The 24,918-nt window shown below is 38.2% G+C and overlaps 1 protein-coding gene and 1 long non-coding RNA gene across 5 annotated transcripts in view; both read left to right on the top strand.

The window, feature by feature from the left end:
• Positions 1-24,918, top strand: part of CTNNA3 (catenin alpha 3) — a 703,663-nt gene that overhangs the window by 642,454 nt on the left and 36,291 nt on the right. The gene's annotated exons all lie outside the window — the stretch shown is intronic.
• Positions 8,467-17,375, top strand: LOC148215173 (uncharacterized). The gene is made up of 3 exons (XR_015796710.1): positions 8,467-8,852; positions 9,195-11,381; positions 13,267-17,375. It is a non-coding gene; the product is annotated as an uncharacterized LOC148215173 (long non-coding RNA).

Genomic DNA, 24,918 nt, shown 5'->3' with positions numbered 1-24,918 from the left:
CCCGGATGGAAAGAGGAGGTGCTGGGCAGAGTTACTTATCTTGGTCACCTCCTCAGTGGATTACTGTGATGCACTCTACATGAGGCTGCCTTGAAGAGTGTCCAGAAGCTTCAATTGGTCCATAATGGGCAGCGTGGGCAATTATGGGTGTGCCTCATTATGCCCATGTTACACCTTGTTACAGCAAAGCAAGGTGCTGGTCTTTACTTATAAAGCCTGACATGACATGGGGCCAAGGTATTTGAAGGATTGCCTAACTCCTATTCTTTCTACCCTTCCCTGCTCTTGGTCCCCTCATCCAGCGTTGTCACTAGTGGGACCCAGGAGCACCCTTTTCTGTAGATGCACCTGCCCTCTGGAATACAATGCCACCTGAGGTAAGGTTGGCTCCAACCTGTTCACCTTTTGGAAAGCTGGGAAGACCTGGCTGTTTTCCTGGCCAAGGAGATTGGGAGAATAATTGGGCCTTTGCTGTTGGTGTATGGCAGTGTTGTCCAAACTTGGCCACTTTAAGATGAGTGGACTTCAACTCCCAGAATTCCCCAGCCAGCATGGCTGGCTGGGGAATTCTTGGAGTTGAAGTCCACTCATCTTAAAGTGGCCAAGTTTGGACAACACTGGTGTATGGTGTCTTTGGCAGCTCTTTTTTGTTTAGTCAGTTTTGATATGCATTTTTTATATTGTATTTATATTGTATTTTTTGAAATCTGCATTATCCACCCAGAGTTGCATTAGTAAGACAGACAGCCATGTAACCTGATGCAAATAAATAAATAAATAAATAAATAAATAAATAAATTCAAAACAACATATTAGCCTTTGAAATATTGTTGAGGAAGACATTTTCCTGACAGGTCAGAAATAAGCATGTGAAAAAGACAGACCTGAAATATTTGGATAAGTGATTGTAATATATAATGAAAATACATATTTGAACAATGGATTACTAAGGTATTAGGAACTTTGAAATGTAATTAGACATCCATATTAATAAACACCTGTCACAACTGTATAACAGATGTTCTAAGAACATATCAAATGCAAATTTCTAAGATATTTCACAGTGCTGTTAATTACATCATGTATCTTGTAATTTATTTTTATTTTGTTCCATTTCAGCTGCTAACTGGGGCTTTATGAAAAATGAAAGTATTTTGGCAAAGGTAGCTTTTTCAGGAGAAAAAAATCCTTTATTTCTGGATGGTACACATTCAAACTGCATTTACAGAAATCACAGTTTGCAAACAACTTCAAACGGGGTGCTTCCTTCTTAGATCTCCCTAGTCCCAAGGTCTTCAGCTTTGGGAGCTGGTGGTCATGGGCATACATAGCTAGTCCCAAAGTAGCAATTCCTCTATCCCTTTCATGACTCCCGTGCCTTTTTAAATTAAAACATTTTTACACAATGAAAATCAACTGGAAATTGTAAGCCTACTTTATCGATTTACTGTCAGAGACCAAAAGAAAAATGGCAAACATCATCTCTCTCACATGAAACCAAAAGGTTTGTTTTTATTGTTGAAGTGCCATGTTTTCTCTTCTTTTTTTTTACTTTTTAATAATGGTGTAAATAAGAGTGCACAGTTTAACCTGGATCCATTATCAGCTCTTAATAAGAAAGGGTATCCGCAGTGTAGGGAATTGCCTGAAAGATACTGTCACAGGAAAATGAGCTAGTGATCATGTATGTGTCATTTAGGATTAAGAAGTCCACCTAAACGTTAAAAAAATCACTAAAATCTCATGGGAAAGGGGTAATGGCTGATTCCAGAGTGACTGGAAGCAAACCATCACAAACAATGAATTGCCACCACAAAATTGCAGATGTTAGATAATCATGTCTTGTAAAATAGTAATGGTAAGCAAGAAGCATGGTTCGGGAGCACATATCTTTTATATGAGTAACCTATAAAATCTTACTTCAATATATGGGACTTAGGAGTCATCCGTGGGGTCCAGAGCAGATACACCTTGATTGGGAACAGCCTCCATCACAAGGTAGTGTTGGGTTCTTCCTTGCAGATCAATGGGTAAGATAATATCCAACAAAGCAACTTTTTCCCCCTCATTTGAGAGTGCCTGTAATCTTAGAATCTCTCAGACCAGAAGGGTGATCTTGGGCAGCCCAAAGCATCCTATTCTCTCCTTCCTGTTGACCATGTACTAGAGAGCAAGAGAGCTATTCAGAGCACGTTCTATGCAATTAACACCTTTCACCCATTGAGTGTTTCACTGTCTGGAAGGTTTCCTCTTACTGGTGTAATGCAGTACTCGAATTTGAGAAGGAATTCAACATACTTGCCCAGCTCCTACAAAACAGGCAAGCATTTTATCAGAATAGTGTTAGTGAGCATTGCAATTTGTCTTTCCCAGTTCAACCTCTGCCTCTTGCAGTCCAGCTGATATAGAAAGGGACAGTAAACAATTCAGTATTTGCCCAATTATACTCTTTTCTCTGGGCTGTTATATGAGTTTCCAAACTGTTTTACTACACATTGTCACCAGAAGAATGCATTACAGTCTCCTGATTTAATTCAATCTGGACAGACATTCAAGTAGAAAAACTTGGTTGGGTGAGAGAGAATGCAAAAATAGCAGCTGCTTCTTTGCCTCAGCCTTTTATTCCAACTTCCATCCAGCAGGAAAGCAAAAAAGAAAAGAAGGCAGAAACAAAGTGGCCGATGCCCAAAGGAGTAGGTCTACTTATTCTCACACTACTGCTGTCTTTGGAGTCATATGGAAGAGTTGGCTAAAAGTAAGCCTTTAGATGCATTCAGCTCCCCTTGACAATATGGTTGTGTCCAGATACCATAGTTTCTTCAGCAGCAGTTTGGAAGTGGCTTGCTGTTGCCTTCAACTTTCCAATGTGGTCTCCCATCCACTGATCACCTCAACATGCTTTCTCAGATTAGGCAGCCTCACCTAGCTCCTGCCATCTGTTGTAGGCTGATTGGGCCCAATTCTCACCAGCACATCATTGAGAGGAACAGGGGGGATGAAGTGAACGCTCTCTGTGTCGCATGATGGAGGCAGCTCCTCCTCCTCCTCTAGCTATGACTCCCTGGGAATAATAGAGAGTAGCTAGAGGTGGAGTAGGAGCTATTTCTTGCTTGCCCATTCCTTACCTGGAGGCAGTGGTGAGCACTCTCACCTTTGTTCACTTCGAGTCTCTGCTGCAGAGCAAGCAAAAGGAAGGTTGTTTGACCAGCTCATCTCACTAATGAGCTGCTTTTCCTTCCAGATCAAGGGAGTAAGATAAGCCACCCTTCTAAAAGACTTGTACATCAGGTGTAATTAGACTGCTACAAGAACAACATTGGTAAGCGCACATGGGTTCAGAAGCAGTCCTCCTCTCCTAGAACTAGTGTATCTGCACTGCAGAAATTTAGATGATCGCTAGATGTTGCTGCCACCTGAGGTTGTCCAGATTTTTACAGCCAGATTTGGTAAACCTTCCTTGTTTTTATTTTTTAATTTATCCGACAAGAACCACCTTGTGTAGTAAGTTGGGCTGAGAGGGTGTGTCCTGCTGCACCATTCAGGATCAAAGTGTCCCTGTTTCCCAATCTGCCACCTCATACCAACAGATATTTCTGAAACGCTCCTCTAAATGAATTTCCAGATACAGTTTGAAGGCTACAAGGCACCAAAGTGCATCTCTTCTTCTCCACCCAGTGCATTAAAGAGCCTTGTATTTTTTTTTTTTTACCTCCAATGAGCCTAATTGAGGGCTTCCTTGCAGTTTTCATGTATTTTCTGCCTCTAAAACTCTCCCTAAACCCAAAATATCCCAGCCCTGCCCTTGTGCGTGATGCAATTTTGCCCATTTTGCACACTGATTGTCGCCCTTGAATGCTCCCCAAAGTGAGACCTCTTGCCAACAAAACAGTGTCCATTCCTGGTCTAATCATAGCTATTGTGTCAAGTATAATAACTCTCCAATTTATATCTGTGTATGTTACCCATAATTCTACCCCAAATGGCACTTAATTCAGCATAATGGACTGCAAAACAGAAAAACAAACAGGTTGCCCAGCCTTGATTTAGACACTCCCATCCAAATCAATGGCTTTCAGACTGTTCAGATGCTTTGTGACCTTAACTGACCAGCTGAATCATTGGTTAGTGTGTATGGTGAAGGGCCTAGGCTTCTCTTTCGCAAGAAATCTTTATGTCTTTCTTCCTAACAAAAGACATGGACAGACTAAATCCTACCTTATTTCACATATTAGTCTGACTTTCTGGTGTCATAGCTTTGTGTTAAACAGGTGCCAAAGTCTCACCTAGAGTAGGAGTGAGGAAATTTTGTGTGTCTAAGAGCTACAATTCAGCCTCCCAACCTTTTGAAGGACCCAAGAGGTGATACAGTGCCATGGTGATAGAGCAGAAATCCTCCTGCTCCCGTTTCCACTCTTAAACTCTGAAAAAATGGGTAGGGAGAGGAACAGGCAGCCTCTGAGAAGGTAACTGTGATCAGGCCATCTAATAGTAATCATTGGGGTAACCTGATTTGTCTTCAAGTTGTTCTGAGAGAGTAAAGATCCTGCAGTTGAGTTCTAGGAAGCAGAATCCTATTAACTGTGGAGAGATAAGACTAGATTTTGTATTATTTTAAATAGCAACTGGCCATCTCTGATTCTGCTCTACTAAATTCTTTATTAAATGTATTGAATTGGACATTGAAATTGATTTAAACATTTTGCCTAGTGGTGTTCCCCTTATGCTGGGTGCTGTAAAGGAACTTGGGGCTGACCTTGGGAAAGATATGAGAAAGTAAAGTGGCTTTCAAGACTGATGTTGGCCTTCTGAGGTAGGCAGTTCAAGAAATAGACATAGCAGAGTTACTAGGAATGTTCTTTATTGTGGTAAGGTAGAATAACAGAATTTTGAAAAGTTTTTCCAGTTTGGAAAAAGATAAATAATGAAATGAAAAGTTGGACTAAATTACATTTGAATATTTTAGCTGTATAATAGCTGTTAAAATAAAGGTCCCTTCCAAACTTAACTTCCTATTTCAATCTCTTCCCTTAGAGATTTCAAGTTCCTCCCTGACTTTTCTTATATTAAATCAAATCAAAGTGGGGTTATTTCGTGTGTTTTTTTTCATACTTCCTTTTATTTCAGCACTGTGAATTCTCTTTTCCAGGTTCCCCCTTAATGGCTTGCTTCTACCTTTCTTCCTCTCTTAATGGCTCTCTCATACTTTTCCCAAGGTCAGCTCTAAATTCCTTTATAGGTATACAGGTTTAAGGAGAGAAAAAGGAAGTTTTACAAAAGCGGGCTGTCCTTCCCTAGAGATGAAAACACTAGATTCTCGTTTGTTCGGAATAGGATGCAGTAATTACTGAAAGTTACATGAAGGTCATGTGTGTGTCTCCATCTGAGGATGGAGCTTATTTCAATCTGGTCTGGTAGCCAGTTCTGCCTCATAGGGTTATAGATGCAGATGCTTCAGGAGGTCACAGATGTTCTTCAGCAGCAAGATATTCAACTGTAGAGGCATAACTGAATTAGATGAGCAAAACTGCCAGCCACATGCATTCTTCAATAACTCTTTCAATGATCTATGGAACCTCTGGAAACTTTGCCCACGACATGTTCTCTATGATCCAGGTTATCAGCCAGCAAGTGAGTGACGAGGAAAAACCAAGGTAACTGGCAACAAGCATATTGTTCAATTTTTTCCTTATTATGTGACTGGTATAAAAGTAATTTATCCTATAAAAGTTAGAATTCATCAATAATTTTAATTGCCCTAATCCATATTGGTTCTTCCTCCCCAAAAAGGTCATCAGAGGTGCCAGAGGGGAGATGCTACATATTAATACTAAATATATACTTTTTTTTCCAAATCTGAAACATTTTCTTGGTAAAGGCATTATTAATTTTATTTATTTTTGAAGTTTTGGGGAACTGGAAGAGTATATACAGTATATATATTTTAAAAATGTCAAGCTCTGATATATTCTCTATATTAGTCCACTACTTAGCCTGATCTTCAAATGACTTAATTGTGCTACTTGATAATATATATTTTTTAAAATTTGGGAAATATCCAGTCTCCGTCTTTTTATGACTAATATAAAATCCATCTGTTAATTCTTGATTTCTTATAATTGAAACAAAAGCTTTCAATCTTCTCTGCCACGTCATTAATATTTTATCTGGAATTTCTAAGGGAAGAGATTGAAATAGGAAGTTAAGTTTGGAAGGGACCTTTATTTTAACAGCTATTATACAGCTAAAATATTCAAATGTAATTTAGTCCAACTTTTCATTTCATTATTTATCTTTTTCCAAACTGGACTGAAATTGTCAAATAATTTTTAAAATATTCTTAGTAATTTTGCTCCATCGATGTTTCAAGTATTTCTATGCAATTTGGATTCTTAAAGCAATAGTTACTTCTCTCTGAGTTGCAGAGAAGATAAAACATCAAATGGGATCATTGAAAATTCACGAAGAGGTCCGATAACTCTGCAAACCCATCAACTTTCTCCTTAATATGTTTGGCTGCAGAGCTAGGATTCAACAATGTAAATACATCATCTACAAGTAAGCTTAATAAATATGATCTATCTCCAGTTTTAATCCCTTGGATTTAATTGTTAGTGCACAGTGCAATTGCTAAGCCAAATTAAAGAGGTAACAGAGAGCATCCTTGTTTAGTGTCCCTTGAAATTATCATGAGGTCTGAATCATAATTGTTAAACACTATCTGTGTATTTGTAGGGGTGTAAATCTGATCAGTCACATTAAGAGAATAGGGCCCAGATTTAAATTTTATTGGTACCTGTTTTAAAAAAAGCCCCTCCAGAGAATCAAATGCCTTGAATATATCAGTGAACATACTTTATGGTTAAAAGAGTCATATGAACCTTACAAAACCATATGATATTTAACATTTTCCATATAGAGGAGATTATGTTTTTTTTTTTTGGAATAAAGCCAGATTAGTTTCAATGAATTACCTTATTTGCAACAGATTCAAGGTGATTCACCAATATTTTTGTATATCATTTATAATCTACACTGAGAAGTGAGATTGGGCTTAAAGAAGTAACTTCCTGTGGATCTTTGCCTATCTTAGGAATTAGAATTATCTTAGAATCTTTCCAGGAGCAGGGGAGAAAACTGCCTAGATGTAAAGTACAACCACATTGTACTTTGCAATGTGTTGCAAAGTAATAAAAATTCTGCTATAATGTCTTCTCTGAATCCTTTATAAAACTCTTCTCAGTCCATCTGGCCTTGGAAATTTCCCATTTTTGATACTCTTAAAACCTTTATAATCTTGAAATTAGAGAAGGGAGCATCCATATATTGGATATCTTCCAGGGATAGTTCTGAAAAGTTAAGCTTATTTAAATATTGATTAATTTTCACCAGGGATGGATCTATATAATTGTTGAAAAAAATTAATGAATTGTTTACTGATATCAAAGGTCTTAGTGGAAACCCAGCCTTTAGTACCTTTAATAGCTTTGAGAAATCTTTTTTCTTTATTTTTCTTTAGCTTACTTGCCAGAATTCTTGAGTTCTTATTATCCAACTCATAATACTTCTCCTTTAAAAATAATAGTTGATCTGAAGACGTCTCTGTTAATATCCAAGTTTCCTGCCTTATCTGAAATTGGAACTTTTAATTTTTTTAAAAAATGCATACTTTTTAAAAAAAATACATACTTAAAAAAAAATTAAATTATCGTATTAGTACTGACCTGCCTTTCATAAGTGGGAGCCACAGGAAGCATATGGTTTGCTTCCTGGTTAATGAATGCTTTGCAGCTGGAGATGCCCACTATTACAGCCATTTTGTGAGGGCGCCTACAGCATGAACCCATGATCCTGTGGTATGTGCCTATCCTGTGTTGTTGCTGTTTTACATTTCTCTGTTTTCAGATCTTGGGAAAATTATACAGTACTTCATAAGCATTTTTCACTACTGACACTACCTTTTTTATTTTTAGCATTATTTACGAAGTATATCATCAGAGTTTGCAAGAATTTGCTTATGCCTCTAGGACTTGGGAAGCTGATTCATGAAATCTCATTTTTCTGCAGCTGACTGGACAGCATGAAAACAGATTGGACTTGTCATTTCCTTAACCACATTATTACTAGAATTGAGCTAGATTGCTGAGAGACAGCATTCTTGGGCAATTCTCATCCTGAAAAAACAGAAATGCATAAAGTAAAATGCATGCTAAAGAATAAATCTGATACCCATGCCAGCATATAAGTAAGACCCTTTTACATTTGATAAACAGTCCAAATCTGAATCTTATTCTATAGAACCACAACACTGCCTTAAAAACTAAGTAATTTTAGCTTAGAACATGAACTGTCTATGCCAGTTCAGATTTAGATCCAAACCCTGAATTTCCCATGATGTTGTTAGTGTTCAATCGCGGAGTCATTTTTTCCTTTAGTTCTGCACTGGTTCATTTGAAACTAGGACAAAGCTGGTCTTATTTATTGCAATGGCCCAGTTCTGAAGACCTTTAGCAGGAGTTCATGTCACCTGGCCATGAGCTTCAGCATTTGTTCCTGCTGCGCGGCTGTAGGTAGTGTTTAGAATACGCCTCCTCCACTCCAGCTGTTGGAGCATTATGCAGCCATGGGATCAGAAGAAGGCCCTGGTTGCTGATATGCTAAGATGCTATCATTTTACTGCCACAGCTTGCAAGAGGCATTAAATGCCTGAGAAAAGAAAACTTTGCAGCTGGAAAGTTTTTCCTCATGCAACCACTAAGATTTTTTTTTTCCCAGATGACCTTGAAGATGCACCCAGTATGTACAAAAACATGGAAGACAGGGGAATGCTAGCAATTCACTCGTTTCCTTCTTGTGTGAGTAGAGAAAAAGTGATTTTTGTTGTTCCAGGGTCCCTAATAGCTGATCCTTTTGGCCAGCTAGAAGTGAATGTTGTTTGAGTTATGGTGCTCTCTAATTCATCTCAATGTTTCAAGGCCAGGAGAAGGGTAGAGAAAAACTGGTCAACTTCAAGCTGCCTTCTGAGGGTTTGGCGGATGGAAATGGTACAATACAGAAATGCTCATGGAAATTAGTCAGTGACCGGCAGCTTTCACACTTTCTAGGTATTGCAGTGAAAAACATTAATTGGTTGATTAGTACTGAAACATAGGTTGAACAGATGGATCAATGAACTAATGGCACACTATGGCCCTTAGGTGCAGAGAGACTTTTGTTGCAGCTTCACAGTTCTGGAACTCCAATGAAACTGGTGTTGCGGTCATTCTATGTGCCTTCCAAAGCAGCTCTTCTGAATCAAATCCAAACCATTGTATGACCTTACTACATACCCTTGCTATATATATATACTATATATAGGAAAGCCTATGACTCAATGCCACACACATGGATCTGTGGATGCCTGGCACTATACAAAGTCAACAGGACACTAAGGACCTTCCTCAAGAACTCAATGTGGAAGACAACACTGGAAGTCAACTCAAGACAGCTCGCACAAGTGGCCATCAAGTGCGGCATATACCAAGGTGATACGCTGTCCCCACTGCTGTTCTGCATAGGCTTAAACCCCCTGAGCCAGATAATCTCAAGGACTGGATATGGGTATAAGTTCAGGAGTGGAATCACCATCAGCCACCTCCTCTACGTGGATGACATCAAGCTGTATGCTAAGAGTGAATGAGACATCGACTCACTGATCCACCTGACACGGATCTACAGTGAGGACATTGGGATGTCATTTGGACTGGACAAGTGTGGCAGGATGTTAGTAAAGAGAGGGAAGGTAGTTAAGACCGATGGAGTGGAACTACCAGTGGGCCACATAGCAGACATAGAGACCAGCTATAAATACTTTGGTGTCCCACAGTCGCATGGGAACCATGAGGAGGAGGCAACGAAGACAGCAAGATCCGAGTACCACCAAAGGATAAGACAGGTCCTGAAGAGCCTGCTCAATGGGAAGAACAAGATCCATGCCATCAACATGTATGCCCTGCCAGTCATCAGATACCCTGCCGGTATAGTGAGCTGGCCAAAGGAAGAAATGGAGGCTGCCAATGTGAAGACCCGGAAGCTCCTCACAATGTACAGAAGTTTCCACCCCAAGTCCAACACCCAGAGATTGTACACCAGCTGCACAGAGGGCAGGCGGGGTCTGATGAGTGTCAAAGCCACTGTCCTGGATGAAACCTGGAGCTGCTGTTCCTAGGATCTGTTGGAACCACTCTCCCAGCTAAGTCCCACAGGATCTTAGCCCTGTTATTCTCCACAACCTTCTGTGGAATCTCCCATATGGACTTGGGGGGGGGGTCTAGCCCATACACTGTGCAGTGTATATAGTCCTATATATAGGACTATACACACACACACACATACACATACACGTTATTTATATAGGACTTGTGTGATGCCTTACGCCACGATTGGCAATCATGGCACTCCAGTTGCTAACTACATACCTTGAAAGTATGGCAAAAGATGAGGGATGTTTAGAGTTGTAGTTCAGCAAGATCTGCAGTGCCACAAATTTTGTGAGATAAGGGAGCAACCTAATGCCCTCCAGGACCATGATTCCCATACTTTTTGACACATAACCATCATGACCAGAATTCATGAAAATGGTACTCCAAAACAGGGTGTAGCTCCTATGAATGCTTGCTTTCAACATCTGATGAATGGTAGTTTCTGTCAATAAATGCTGAGAATTTAGAAATAATTCAGTTTATTTAAACCTTGATGGGTTATTGGTTTAAAAGAAAGAATTTAAAGAAAAGGAAGTCATTGTCTGACATATCACATCCATTATTCTGTTCTCTCATAATCTCTTAAATGAACAAAAGCCTTCTGGACTAGGTAATTCAACAGCAGCCTCTAAAAACACTATTCCATGGACTATAAATAAAAGCAGTTCCCTGAAGAACTGGACAGAAAGAAAGTTGGAATGTGTATGTAATTTACCATGATCATAAATGTGGGTCTCTAGATAGTTGGCTCATGAGATTATGATATGTGACTTCTGGCAGCCCAAAACAGAGCACGTGGCGCTTCTAAATGAGGGGCAAATTGGAAAAACGCACAGGCATATATCCAGATTTAGATAAGGGAACACTCAAAACAGATATATTCAGAGTATTAACATACAAATGAATGATGATATTTACTTTTTTTAGGAGATTAATCTTGTTAATGTTTAGAAAATGGGTAATCAAAGTTAGGGCCTAGGATTGCTACAGCAACTACAAAACCAACTATTTATAGTTCTGTTTCTTGAGATGCAGCTGCAGAAAGATGTTTTCCAGAATCCAGGAGTTTCTCTCCTTCTTGGGCCAATGGGAATCTTTGACATTCTAAGAGCACATCATGAAAGAAAACGCTTGTCTCAAGAGGTGGGTTGTAAAATGGTTTCACGCTGCATGCTACCAGTCACAAAAGGCTAATTTACCAGCAGATCTGCTGGTGGGGTCGCTCCTTGCCATGCTTTCGGGCCTACAGAAAATTTATTTTATTTTTATTTATTTATATTTCAAATTTGTCACCATTCATCTCACTGTGGAGTGACTCTGGGTGGTTTACATAAAAGCAGAATAAAACATTAATTAAAATAGATAAAAATTAATTAATTAAAATATACTAAAACCAAACTTCTTTTATAATATTTCCAAGAGGCAGATGTTAATTAGGTGTTAATAAACTCAGGGAGCGTCGTCAAGGCGCCAGCCATCCCCAGGGATGATTGTATTTTTCCTCACCCCACGCAAGTTGGCAGAGCCAAGTCTTCAATTCCCTCCGAAAAATTGGGCGGGTAATGGCTCGCCTCACCTCTGGGGGGAGAGTATTCCATAGGACAGGGTCAACAGCAGAGAAGGCTCTCCTCCTGGGACCCGCCAGTCGACATTCTCTCACTGACGGGATCCACAACATGCCTTCATGGTTGATTTTCAGTTTACATTTAAGAAAGGGGGCTCATCTGCAGAGGAAGCTCTAAGCAACCATTCTGCTATTTTCAATTTTTAGGCACACCTCCAGGGCCTATGTAGGAGTTAAGATTATTCTGATAACAGAAACATCTCTTTGCAGCCTGCCAGCTTACTGTTTATTTAAAATTAAAATAAACATTTAAAAAAGAAAAGGGTCAGGTGGGTTTATAGGCCCAAAACTGGTTTCAGTGGGTACCATATTGGGCACCCCGGCCCTAAAATAATAGCATTTTAAATAAGAATATGTCACATCAATTATACAAAGAGGCACAATGATATACCTGGGCTTCATGATATCCACCTTACAGATTTCTTTTGGTAAAACTTATTCACTTTGTCATGTTAGTCATGGCAATGTGTTCTTGTATTTGTTTAAACCTAAGAAATAGATATAAAACTTAATGATAACTGACATACGTGATAAAATAGAACATTGTGCTTTATGACTATAACAATTTGTTAAACTCTTTTAAATTGTTAAGGGTTTAGCTATAAAAGAAATAATACATGTAACCAGGAAATCTCTGGTAACGTCTGGAGGAAGGAGGGTATTTAAATTATTTCTCAGGTATGGCTTAAGAGAGGCTTACTGAATATAGTCCACAAGTTGGCATACTGCATGAATGTTCTGGTGGGTCATATTGACTGAGGAGGCCAATATGATTTTACTTGGAACAAAGCTGACTTTGTACAAATATTGACTTTATTTGGTACAAAGAATACTTAGTATTTTTAAAAAGTTTAAGCTAAACTGGTTAATATGAGAAAATTATAGATACCTCCAACAATATTGGATTGCCTCTCCCCGAGAGTATCTGCCCCTCCCCAGCAGATCGGATAGGGTAGGCACGCTCCAGGTCCTTCCCTGAAATCTTGCTGTCTAGTGGGACCTCGGAAACATGCCTTTTCCATGGCTGCCCCTACCTTATGGAACATCCTTCCCTCCCCCAGTGATTTGGCAAGCCCCCACCCTTTTAGCCTTTCGGAAGGCCATCAAGACCTGGCTTTTTACCAGGCACTGGGATAGAATGAGGATATCTGGAGCTGGTTGTGGGGCATCCCAAGGGGATGATTGAGGCACAGGGTTTTTGGTTTTTGATTTTATGGTTTTATGGTTTATGATTTTTATAGTTATTGGTTTTATTGTTGTGAGCTGCCCAGAGTGGTGTTTAAGATGGGCGGCTGTACAAATCTTTTAAATAAAATGAAATAAAAATTAACAAAACAATAATAAAACCTAACCATGATAATGGAAATAGAAAAAAGTAAAAAAGTTCTTTTTTTTTCTTCTTAGCATTTTTACTGCAGGTGCAGGGTCCACTTTTTTTTTTTTGGATCAACTGAATGTTGATCCATTGGTTGTGACAGGAATTGACTGACTGGCTTGTCACCTGAGCCTGACGTCATGGGCTGAGAAAGAGCGACTGGCCCAAAGTCACCCAGCCAGCTTTCATGCCTAATGCAGGGCTAGAAGTCATAGTCTTCTGGTTTCTAGCCTGGAGCTTAATTGCTAGACCAAACTGGATCAAAAAAAGAAAAAAGTAAAAAAGTGGGGAAAAGAATTGGAAAATTTTATTAAAAACACTTCTGAGGAAGCAATGGCAGACTGAAGATGGCTCTGCAAGAGTGGAGCTGACAGTCACAGTGGAAAGAGGAGCCGGTGAATGGATCATCTCCTTGGAACCCCTCTCCAGATAAAGAAGAGGACTAGGATCACCCACAGGTTTGCTCCATACATAGACTCAGCTGTGAAGAGATTGCAAAATAGCGATCTCTGGAGGGTTTGAGACCTCTGGGAGCCAGGGGACATTCACCCTGCATAAGCCGTGGCTCAGCACCTTCAAATGGACACTGGGTTCACCCACTTCCTCTCTTAACTACCATAGGAAATTGCTTGTTATTGATCTTTTGGATGTTAGGAACCTTCTGAAGGGCAAGTTTCATTATGCCAGGAGAGCTTCCTTCTATGCTGGATGAAAGAAGTTTCATGTAATTTAAGGATTTAAAAAGAAAAATTTTAATTTTTGGAAAATAGCAAAAGAGGGACTAGAATGTTGATTTTGGAAAGTTAAAGGGTCAAATAGACTCAAAACAATATTTCCTGTCCATTGCTTAAAATTTTATAAAAGTATATATGAAGGTTTTGAAATTAACTGTAAGAAATCCTCCCACGGGAAAGTTTTGCTGATTGGAAAATAAACATATGATAAGAGGGGACTTCAAAGGTTGACTAGAGGGAACCAGAAAGAACTAAGGATTACAGTTAAAGGAGAAGAGACCTATTAATACAATGGAGCAATATTATCCAACTATAAAAGAAATTAAGGCTGTCTGGGAGCAATGTACTTAGAAATTATTTTCAAGATTGTCTGCCATTATAAAAATGGATCTAACAGAGGCTACAGAAGAGGAACAGATTTTACTGGACAAAATAGAGATGAGGCTGACTTGAATGTGGATTTGAAAATGGATTTAAAAATGACAGATTATAAGAGTGATATGGAAAAAGATGCTACAATGGATTTACAAATGAAATTGACTGATGTTTTAATAACTAAAGGGGACATACAAATAATAAATCAGAAGAGTGACTTGGATAGCCTTCTTATCTTGGATTTACAAAAGGGATGTTTTAAACTACTGAAGCTGTTCCTGAAAGGAGACAAAGAGAAAATGATAAGAAACCAACTTGTGCGATATTGCTTGACAGGACTGAAGACCAAGCTTTTTAAAAGTAACCGGAAGGACTATAAAGTGAATTTATTTGATCATGGTTAAAATATATATGTTGTGGTTTCTAGTAGCTATTAATGGAATTTCTTCTTGATAGGATTGAATGACAAAGCTTTGAAGATTTGTTTATAAATGGGGAGAGATTGCTTTTGCTTTATTCCTCAGAGAAAGTGATAGGTTGGAATAAAAAATGGATTTATTTGATTAAGGTTAAAATATATATGTAATTACTTCTGGTAGCTATTCATGGACTTGTGTTGAATAGGACTGAATGATGAGTTTTTACATTTTGTTTATTGATAAGAGATGAGATATGGGAAGAGGATATATATGTTTTTTTAATTCTTGAAATGCTAGAGAAGGCGTTAAGCTACTGAAGTTGTTTATACTTGTCTGAGAGGGAGGGGAGTCAATTTTTTACATTTCTCCTCAGCCTTACAAAAGCCTCAGCCATGTTACTTGAAGATCTTTCTTATCTTCTTGAAAAACAGAAACGCCACCCTAATTCAAATGTTGATAAAATGCAGCATCGACCGCAAATCCCAGTGACAAAAAATGATAATACAGAAGTGAAAACTGCATCATGAATGCCACCATTACATACTTGCATCCCAGCATTTAACTCAAGAATGTCAGTTTCAGTATTTGTACGATTATGTTATCAGTCACACATCATAAGTTACCTAATGTGCGCCTGTAGGGACATTCAGCTTGATACCCATCAACAGTCTATTGATGCAAAACATGTGTTGATTTTTCTTTCCAGTGTTATATGTTAACTCTCTTAGCCAATCCCCCATGTCTGAAAAGTCCCTGACACTTTCATAATAGATTTCCAATTCAGAACATAAGATCAAGAAGAGCATTACATCTTTAACACATGGCAATTGATTCAGTGTCATGTTAACAATCTGGTTGATGTAATCCCCAAATGTGGCAATCACAGGATAAGTCCAAACTATATGAGTTAATATTCCCAAATTGCATCTTCATCAACTTCCTTCAGATTCCTATAAAAAGGATTTACTGGCTTAAGAGCCAGTTAATTCCTCCACAACCTCTAACAGTGTGGAACTTCATAAGCAGTGATAGCATTTGGAACAAATAAATCAAATACTAATGCTTAAGTTCACAAACTGCCAAGAAGCACTCTGAGATTAATCAATTTATTTGTTTTAATTCTGCAGAAGTTTTAAAGATGGCTAATATAGAAGACAAAATCCTAATATACTTTTTATACCAATACACTGGAAACAATATGGGAAACAGTCTTCTCTAATTTCATAAATTTAATTGTAGTAACAATTGTTGAAATGAAAAGAGGAAGTAAAATTGGTAATATCTCCCTATCATAAATACAATAAACTCACTTTGTATAAAAACAGTCTATCTTCTTTTGATGAAGACTGGGTGCTATACACTTCAGAATAAATTTTTTAAAAATTATTAATGAATCTGGAATCTGTATACATGTTCCCATTTGAACCCTTAATAGATGGTATAATATTACATTGCTTAATTTAAGTCTGAAGGCCAATAACTTACTAGACTCCTTTTTCATTTTCTAGCATTGTTGCCTCATATGATATAATAAAATTTCTGCTTTGGAAGAATAAAGCTTGTTATATTCAATTTTAATAGAGACCAAATCAGGAGACTGCTGGAATATATAAAGTAATAATAATTATTGAACTAAAAACTAGCTTTAATCAATTGTTGCTACTTTTTATTTGAGGTCAAATTATTATATGCACTTCATATAAAAAAAGCCACAATGGACTAAAACCATGTTATCCACAGGGGAGCATATACTTGACAGTTACACACATATATACACAGAGAGATCAAAAGTGCCAGAAATGGTGCATATGGGAAGGCTTGTGCTAGAAGAAAATGGGGGGAAAAGGACTTTAACATTGGATCAGATAAAAACTTAGTTGGGCAGCCTCACCACCAGCTAGAGAAGAGTTGAAGAATAAAACCTTAAAAAATTATTCACAAGTTATCTGTGAGAAACACAGTTAGCGGGAATGTGTAGATAGGCCCTTAGATTAAAAAATTTGGTTAATCCTTTAGCCTTGAGTCAGACAAGACTAACGCTTTAAACTATGGAATATTTTACATCTTGGTTAAGAAGTTTTTTTAAAACTTCCATTTGTACGCTTTAATTATTTGAATGCAGGGCAGCTATTTTTAAAAATTCTATTAATTTAGCTTTTTATATTAAAGTCATGTGCATTCCTGAAATCTAGTCAAGTGACAGGTAAATAATTTGGCATACTTTAATCTGCTTTTGGAAAAGGAAAGAGAATGTGGGAGAATATCATAGAGGTTTTTGTTTTGTTTTATTTTTTTAATGATCAGAAATTAAGACTACAGAAGAGAAGTTTGAGAAAATAATGTGGTTTAATCAACTAAACAATCTTCTCATTTGCTATCTTATTTGCTTTTTTTTTTTCAGGACAGTTTTATTGACTGCCTTTGAGGATTATCTCAGATTTATGTTATATTTCCTCAACCTCCTTTCTATGGAAATCAAAGGGGCATTCAATGTTTAAATGTTAATGTTAATTGTAACTTGCTTTTTGTTTTAATAAGGTAAATTATGTTGTAGTGTGTATGTCTCTATGGGACATAGTCATGTTTCTTTCTGGGCTGTTTCAAATGAGAATAAAATAAATAAATAGGACCAAATTTACAACAAGTTGTAGGAGACTGGTCTCTATTGTCTCAGTGAAGCAGGCAATAGTGGGTGGACAGCAAAACAAGAAGCTGAAGAACGTTGGAAAATAAGTACTACAGCAATTGTAGTGTAGCTCAGATAAACCAAGCAGACAAGAAGTTTTTTCCTAACAATACTTTTTTTTTTTTACTGCAAGCTAGATTTTCATTTTCATAACCCTGTCTCAGTTTGTCTATATAGTATGTATCTTCTTTCCCTGTGCCTTAATTCTTCTTCATCCCTAGCAGCTGGGGATGAACCTTCCACAATTATATCTGTATATAATAATTAAGAGATAATTGTGTTACCCTGAACGCAGGATAACACAATTGTGTTATCCTGAATGCAGCAGAGAGATAGGGTAATTTGAAAGATCTGCCAGAACTGATCGTACTTTGAGATATAATCTGGCTGACTGAAAGTGGCTGAAAAAATAATAGGCACTGTTACCATAATAGCTTGGAAAGGATTTCGATTCTCAGCAGGCACCCCCCAAAAGAGGGTTACCTGGTAACAAAGTTGGGAGCACCAGCAGGAAGAAAAGAAAGGTAGTTTGCCTTCAGATGCAGTTAGGCTTCAACTTGGAGCATGTGTCATATGCTCCATGTAGGAAGACCGGAAGATGGTTAACACACACACAAAAAACATATATTGGGGGTAACTTACAATTGAGCAGGAAAAGGTGGAAAAAGAGCCAGATTCACCCTGTACCTGGTAGAAAATACACCCTCAACAGTCCCATGACACTTTTGGGAACCCCTGTAGAAGATGAACTTTCAAAAGCACCAGCTGCTAAGGATGGAGAAGAATTAAGGCACAGGGAAGGAAGATACATACTGTATAGACAAAAACTGAGACAGGGTTATGATAATGAAGATCTAGCTTGCTGTCAAAAAAAAGTATTGTTAGGGGAAAAAAACTTGTTGATGAAATGAAACACAGACAAGATGTAAATGTTTTGAAATGTCTTTGGAGCATGACTTTGAAAACAAAATAAAATCTGGCAAATTCTTTGAATATAGAGTTAGCAGCTGGCTGGTGCTCAGAGCAAGGGTTCCATACAGACCTTGTTTTCATCCTGCCCCCCACCCCCAGCCCCTGCTTTTTAGCTGATTGGTCGGACTGTGTGCCCCTGTCCAAAACAGCCTTACGGTAGATTTTCCTACAGAAATCCCAGCCCTGTTTCTTGTTCATGTGCTTGCAAGGTGATGAATGTCCTATTCAAAATCGCTGCAGAGTTTTGTATCCCTCAGGCCCAACAGCTGTGGTGCAATAATAAAATTAAAGTTGGTTTGCTTACTATTTCATTTCAGTTAATAGTTCTAATGATGAATAATGTGGAGAAGAGAGAGCTCCGTGGCTTTTCTCTGCCTAATGAAATGGTAACTGCCCTTGCCCACAGGTTTCAATCCAGCTGATGGTCCTTTTCCTTACAGAAGAGAGACTGAGGTTTCTTTTAATCATCCCACCAGCAGGATTTCTCATAATTGTTCAACAAAATGAGCTATGAAATACTAAATGGAAATGGTCAGCTATCCTAAGGCCTTTAATTCTTGTTCTACAAGCTAAGAAATAGGTATAATGACACTCTTTTCATTAATGTATTCCTTTCTACTAGCTTGTCACAGCAGTTTCATGCTGATCACCTATGTAAGCTGGGGGAAAAAACAACAACCCAGAACTCTCTTGGTGTTATTAGAAACTTGAAATTATGTGTTTCTACTTACCCTGACTAAAATGTTCTCCTTTCTTTGAAGGCTTAAACAGCCTCCCTTGATAATAAAAAGTAATGGTTATGTAAATAAATTAGCTAAAAGATGCCACACTACCTTAACCTATGAAAATTATTTTCCCACACACACACACAAACGTAGTATACGGTTTATTAAATTATGTGAAATCTAAGAAACATATACATTTGAGTTCAGATTGTTCATATTCAAATTATTTCCAGCCTTTCCTTTCTTCATGCCCTTGTTTTCCCTCTTCTTAACTTTGATTTACAGCCCTGCTCTGTAGGAGAGGGTAACTAACTAGAGGAAAGGTTAAAGTAAGCTTTAATGGTCATTCTTAATGAATGTTTTAGTAATTGTTCTGATTTTTCTGCCATAAACCATTTTTATTGCTTAGACAGATAAAAGCAACGAGATCCTGCTTTTTCAATTTCTATCTTATATTCTTTCTATACTGAGCCCTGCAGATAATTTGCTAGGTCCTAAAACTATTACAAGTCAAATAAACTAGGTTCCCCCCACCCCACCCCTCTCCATCTCTGGCCATGTCTGTAGTAATAAGTATGAATCCTAAAATTTTGAGGATTAAGCAGAAGAGTCATTTTGAATCAAACGGATGTCATGAGAAGAACAAAGAGTGGGCCACTGGGTTATACGAGCCTGGAATGGGTATCTAATTTCCCCATTTAATCCAATGGAAAAGAATTTAAAATAGACAATTTACCAGGCTGAAAAGTCTAGCAAAGCTGATCTCATGTACAACTTCTGTTCATGGCGAGCTAGGCTGAAGACACTGACTGAAGGTTGTCAGTGGCCAATCCTGCTATTTTGAATAGTCATGGGACCTACTTCATATTCCTCCACTCAATAGATGGTACCATGTTTTTATTCTCTTGCAACTGTCTCTCCTGCTGTGCACATAGTGCCATATACACCATCAACCAAGACTGTGCATAAACCTCAGACAAAACACAAATCTAACTCAAAGGTGGATCAACTTACGAGATTCAGACAACTGTTAGTGTAAATGAACTTGCATCCAAGGTAAATGAAACTGATTCCAAGGGTCAACATTGGGATTAGAGTCATGAAAAGAAGTTTTTATTGCCCTTTTCAATTCAGTGTGTTGGATTCTTCCCGCCCCTTCCCTTAGCTGTCCATAAGTGGAAAATGCTAGAGAGAGGAGTGATACAGTCAATCTAAGCTTTCATCCAGGGCATAATTTTACAACAGACTTCTTTTTTTCTTTTTTACTTTGAGTTAAGAATTCAAAGGACTTTTCAGACAGAAAATATGAAGATATGTGTACTTTAAAGTTTTGAGATTTGGAGTTGCTGGTTCCTTTTGTTATCTGATTGCAAACTAATTATTTCTTCAAATTGTTCCTATATCCAATTTTCATGCATCCTATTTTTTTTTCTTTGCTGTAGCACCTACCTTTAGTTAAGGCTACTTCCTTCATCCCTCACCCTTTTTATATTGCTCTTGGTAATTTAGTATTACCTATAGGTCACTCTGTGTAATGAGTACAAATTCTGTAGATACAGAAGTGGCAAGATCATTTTTTGTACTGGCTCCAGAGGCCTTCCTTCACTGAAAGCGAGAACAGAGCTAGAGGTCTAGAATGACATTGTTTGTTACTTTGCTGCAAGCTGAGCAGAAAATAATTAGTATTTTAATATTTTAAATACTGTTTATTGATAATTCCATAAACTGTTGCACCCATTTCTATGAAATCCAATAGTCTCTATCAATTAGAAAGGGTTATCATGAAGCCTGCCACATCATCAAGTTTTCCATTTTCTAATATTCCCAAATAACTTTAAAACCAAGCCACAATCTCTCTACATTTTTCTTAACATCTGCAAATAAAATTTTTCCAACATGGTCCTCTCTAAATGCTGTGAATCTGGAGGTGGCAGACAGCATCTTTAACCAAGCATTGCTCACTCTGAGATAGCCAATATTACACAGAAATACCAGCCAATAAGAGCTCACTTTTTCTGTTTCAAACTGGCTAGTTGCTATATATTGACCTAGGAATTTCCAGTGCTGTGAGTTATGAAACAACTAATCCCCCTTCCTTCAGAAAAAGAGAAGCATTCATCTCCCAGCTCACCTACAGTCCATACACAAGTCCACCTTTATTAGTATATATGATTTTTGAAACCATTTACCAATCTGCCGAGAAGCCTCAAAAGCCTTCTATTCACAATGGTGCTAGATCAGTGAACTTGTACGGATGGCATTCTAGTTGCCTCTATAAAATGTCTTAACTCAGCATATCCCGAGAATGTTGCATGGTAGCAATCTCTGTGAGAGTAGCTTGCCAGCCAAATTGCATTTGAGAACTATTCTCCTAGCTAGGCTGAATGAAACGCTAGGTGGGGAACAGTGAGAGCGGCCCTCAGTCTCCCCCCCAAAAAAACACTAATGCCCACAAACATAAGATGAATTTCTTGAACAGAGTGTTCATCCAGTTCTACAAACTGGTTTTCTGAGGATGGTGTGGAGTCAGAGGTTTTAGAATTTATACCACATCACCACTGGTTTGCAGACAACAACATGCAGTCAACTTCACTGGCAATAAATTTAAATAAATAAATTAAAAACTCAAGATGTGAAGAAAAATCAGCATCTGGAATATGCCTGCCTATGGAAAAATGCTTTAAAAGTTAGAAAAACATGTTGATTTTTCTACTACACTTAATAGGATTGGCATGAGATGTTAGGAAATGAACCAAAGTGAAATTTCAGTCCAGACTTGAGATAGGCTAAAGCATATTTTTAAGGAGAATTAAGCCAACCCGTTATTTGCATTAATAACTCTGGTTCCAAACCAATTTTTGTTTTATGCATAGCTGAAAGATCTGAGAATAATGCTCACTTTGAAAAAGAAAGGAAGGAAGAAAAAAAGGGGGAGGGAAGGGAAGGGAAGGGAAGGGAGGGAGGGAGGAAGGAAGGAAGGAAGGAAGGAAGGAAGGAAGGAAGGAAGGAAGGAAGGAAGGAAGGAAGGAAGGAAGGAAGGAAGGAAGGATGGATCAGCTTTGTTCTAGATTCAGATAAAGCATAAATCATTGAGGAGCCAGAAAAATACAGTACCAGCCCAGCCCTATAAGGGAGTAGAGGTTGTCGAGACACAGGTCTGGGCTGACTGGGGAATGGCATCAGAGTACAGGAAGGGACCAAATGCTTCTTAAGCAGCAGCATCTTAACAGTCCTGTGCAACTCCCACTCATTTCACCACCTGGAATTGGTGAAGATCCCAGTGAAATGTTTCCCTTATTCTAAAAGAATTAATTTCATTTTTAATACCTCAGAGCTCCAGTCATTCAAATAGGGCAATTGTGTGGCAAGAGGTAGCAAGATCAAAGCCTAAAATGAAGTAAAGTTTGGAGGGAACTGACATCTCTTATCCACATCTTTTCTTCTTTCTGGGGGCTTCTTTTCCTTGCTTCCTTCAATGGGAAATAACATATTGATTTGTTTCTAGCTAACAATATGATTATACCTCTGGGCAAGTGGAAATAGCAGAGTGATAGTTCAATACTATCCGCTTCATTAGTCCTCTTCAGACATTTCAAATGTACAAAAACTCTACCTGGAAAGAGGGGGAGCAAGACATTAGCATGTTAGCAATGATTTCCTCTGCCATCATTCTCCTTTGTATATAGAGAGTGGCTGTGTGCAGTGAAGAGCTTCCCTCTCCATGGAGATGTTCTGCAAATTTGGAACTCTTCAGGATTCTAAATTGTGCAGTGAGTCTGTACAGGCTGGCTGCAATTACTCTCTAGACTGGGGTTGTGGGAGGTGTAGCTCAGCTCCTCAGCAAGGCACCAAGCAAGGGACATGAACTATTATGAAAGCTCAACTCCTGCTGTTTTCATGGACACATCCACATAGTTTTCTTGGCAGCAATAAAGAAATGATTTGCCACTGTTGTCTTCTTCCAGGATGTGTTTTGTCTTGTAGATCTGCCCTATAGCCTTGGAATTCCTGGTGGGGTTTCCTGATCCTAGCCAGCTTTGACTCTGTGTAGCTTTTTGAAATCAGTGAAGATTGGCAAATGTTGCCACCTCACTGGACTGCTACCTTTCCTATAAAAGGGAGAGAGGGGGAGCCCAAGTTGTTAAGGCTATTTGTGGACCAATAATTATTCCAGCTTCTCATAGTTATCTGACAGCAAAAGCATTCTTTGTTTACTTACATATTGCCTGCCTGTTTGCTTGAACTGGTGAAACATGTTGGCAGTTAAATATGAGATGAAAAATAATTCTTTTTCCACAAAGATTTAGACTGTTGGATTCTATTTCAACAGGCTTTTATAATATAATCTCTGTCTTTTATGACTTTGATTTAAATGGAAATGATTAACATTATTTTCAGTCGTTTTATGCCAATACTGTACATATCAAATCCAAGAGCGTCTCATCATGCTTTCTCCAAACTTTTCTTATATCTTATGTGATATCTTCTTCTCAGAATAAGTTTTTTTTTTAATCTGGAAGTTGCTTTCACGATATGACAGTTTATATGACATTTAAAAAGAAACAGCCAATAAAAATAAAAATCTGTATATAATACATTACCAGCATACTCTCAGGCAATATGCTATTTAGTAGAAAGTGCACTCTTTTATCCCTTTGTTTAAGTCATTCAAAGTCAGTACAATGCCCCACAAAAGCTGTTTTGGATGAATATATAAAGCTATAGCAACTTCAAAGATATCAGATGGTTCCGAGCAGAAAGTATTAATTCACTTAAGTGGAAGGGTTCAATCTTTTCATCCCTAAAGACTGCATCTCTTTCATTGTTGGGAATTAAGAAGTGTACATGGACACATTCATGCCTACACACATATTCACCACTATCGCTGAGCTGGAGAAAGAAGCTCTCTCTTAATTTCTGACAGGGATCCTGTCCAGGATGGGTAGTTTGCAGTTGAAAGATCTGGTCTTGCCAAAATAGCTGATCAAGCAAATCAGCCCAAATGGTGCAAAAAAAAAAAAAAAAAAAGTTCAGCTCTCAGTATCCAGCAAGATGAGCTGCTGTGATGTGCAATCTGTGATGTTTACAAGAAGAAAAATATAAATAAAAACAAGAAGAAATCAGAATGAAATAGACATTAAAACTGTAATGAAAAGCTGAAGAGGTCATAAAATTGTAACGCAAAGTTCAAGATCGTAACTGAAAAAGCCTGAAATAGAAATCTTTGCTTGACATTCAGCAAAAATAGAAGAAGAGATGGTGTCTGACACAGAGTTAGTGCTTTCTGCCACATGTACTTTTTCCCCACTCTGTACAACTCCAAAAGGCCTGGGGGACAGAAAGTTCCTTTGGTCTTCCTTCTCCACCCACACAGACATTGTCTTTTCATTGTTTCCTCCATCAGTGTAATTTTTCCTCCATTCTTTTTTATGCAGGGAATTAGTCTGGGTGGAGACACTAAACACTGAAATAACTCTTAGGGCTTTATTTTAAGTGACTCCCCCCCCCCCCTTTTGGTGCCTTGAGTCAGTGTTGACTCCTGACAACTGCCTGGTCAAGTCCCTGGAGTTTTCTTGGCAAGTTTTTTCGGACGTGGTTTACTATTGCCTCCTTCCTAGGGTTGAGAGAAAGGCCTAGGGTCACCCAGATGGTTTCGTGCCTAAGGCAGGACTAGAACTTGCAGTCTCCTGGTTTTTAGCCTGGTGCCTTAACCACTAGACCACACTGGCTCATTTTAAGTGACTACTCTTACTGAATTGAAATCTCAGCA

This window comes from Python bivittatus, unplaced genomic scaffold, assembly GCF_059951505.1.
Source record: "Python bivittatus isolate LINGU-HERP-01145 unplaced genomic scaffold, Pbiv_v1 ctg000400_np1212, whole genome shotgun sequence".
NCBI lineage: Eukaryota > Metazoa > Chordata > Lepidosauria > Squamata > Pythonidae > Python > Python bivittatus.
This window is presented reverse-complemented; position numbering and strand designations above follow the sequence as displayed.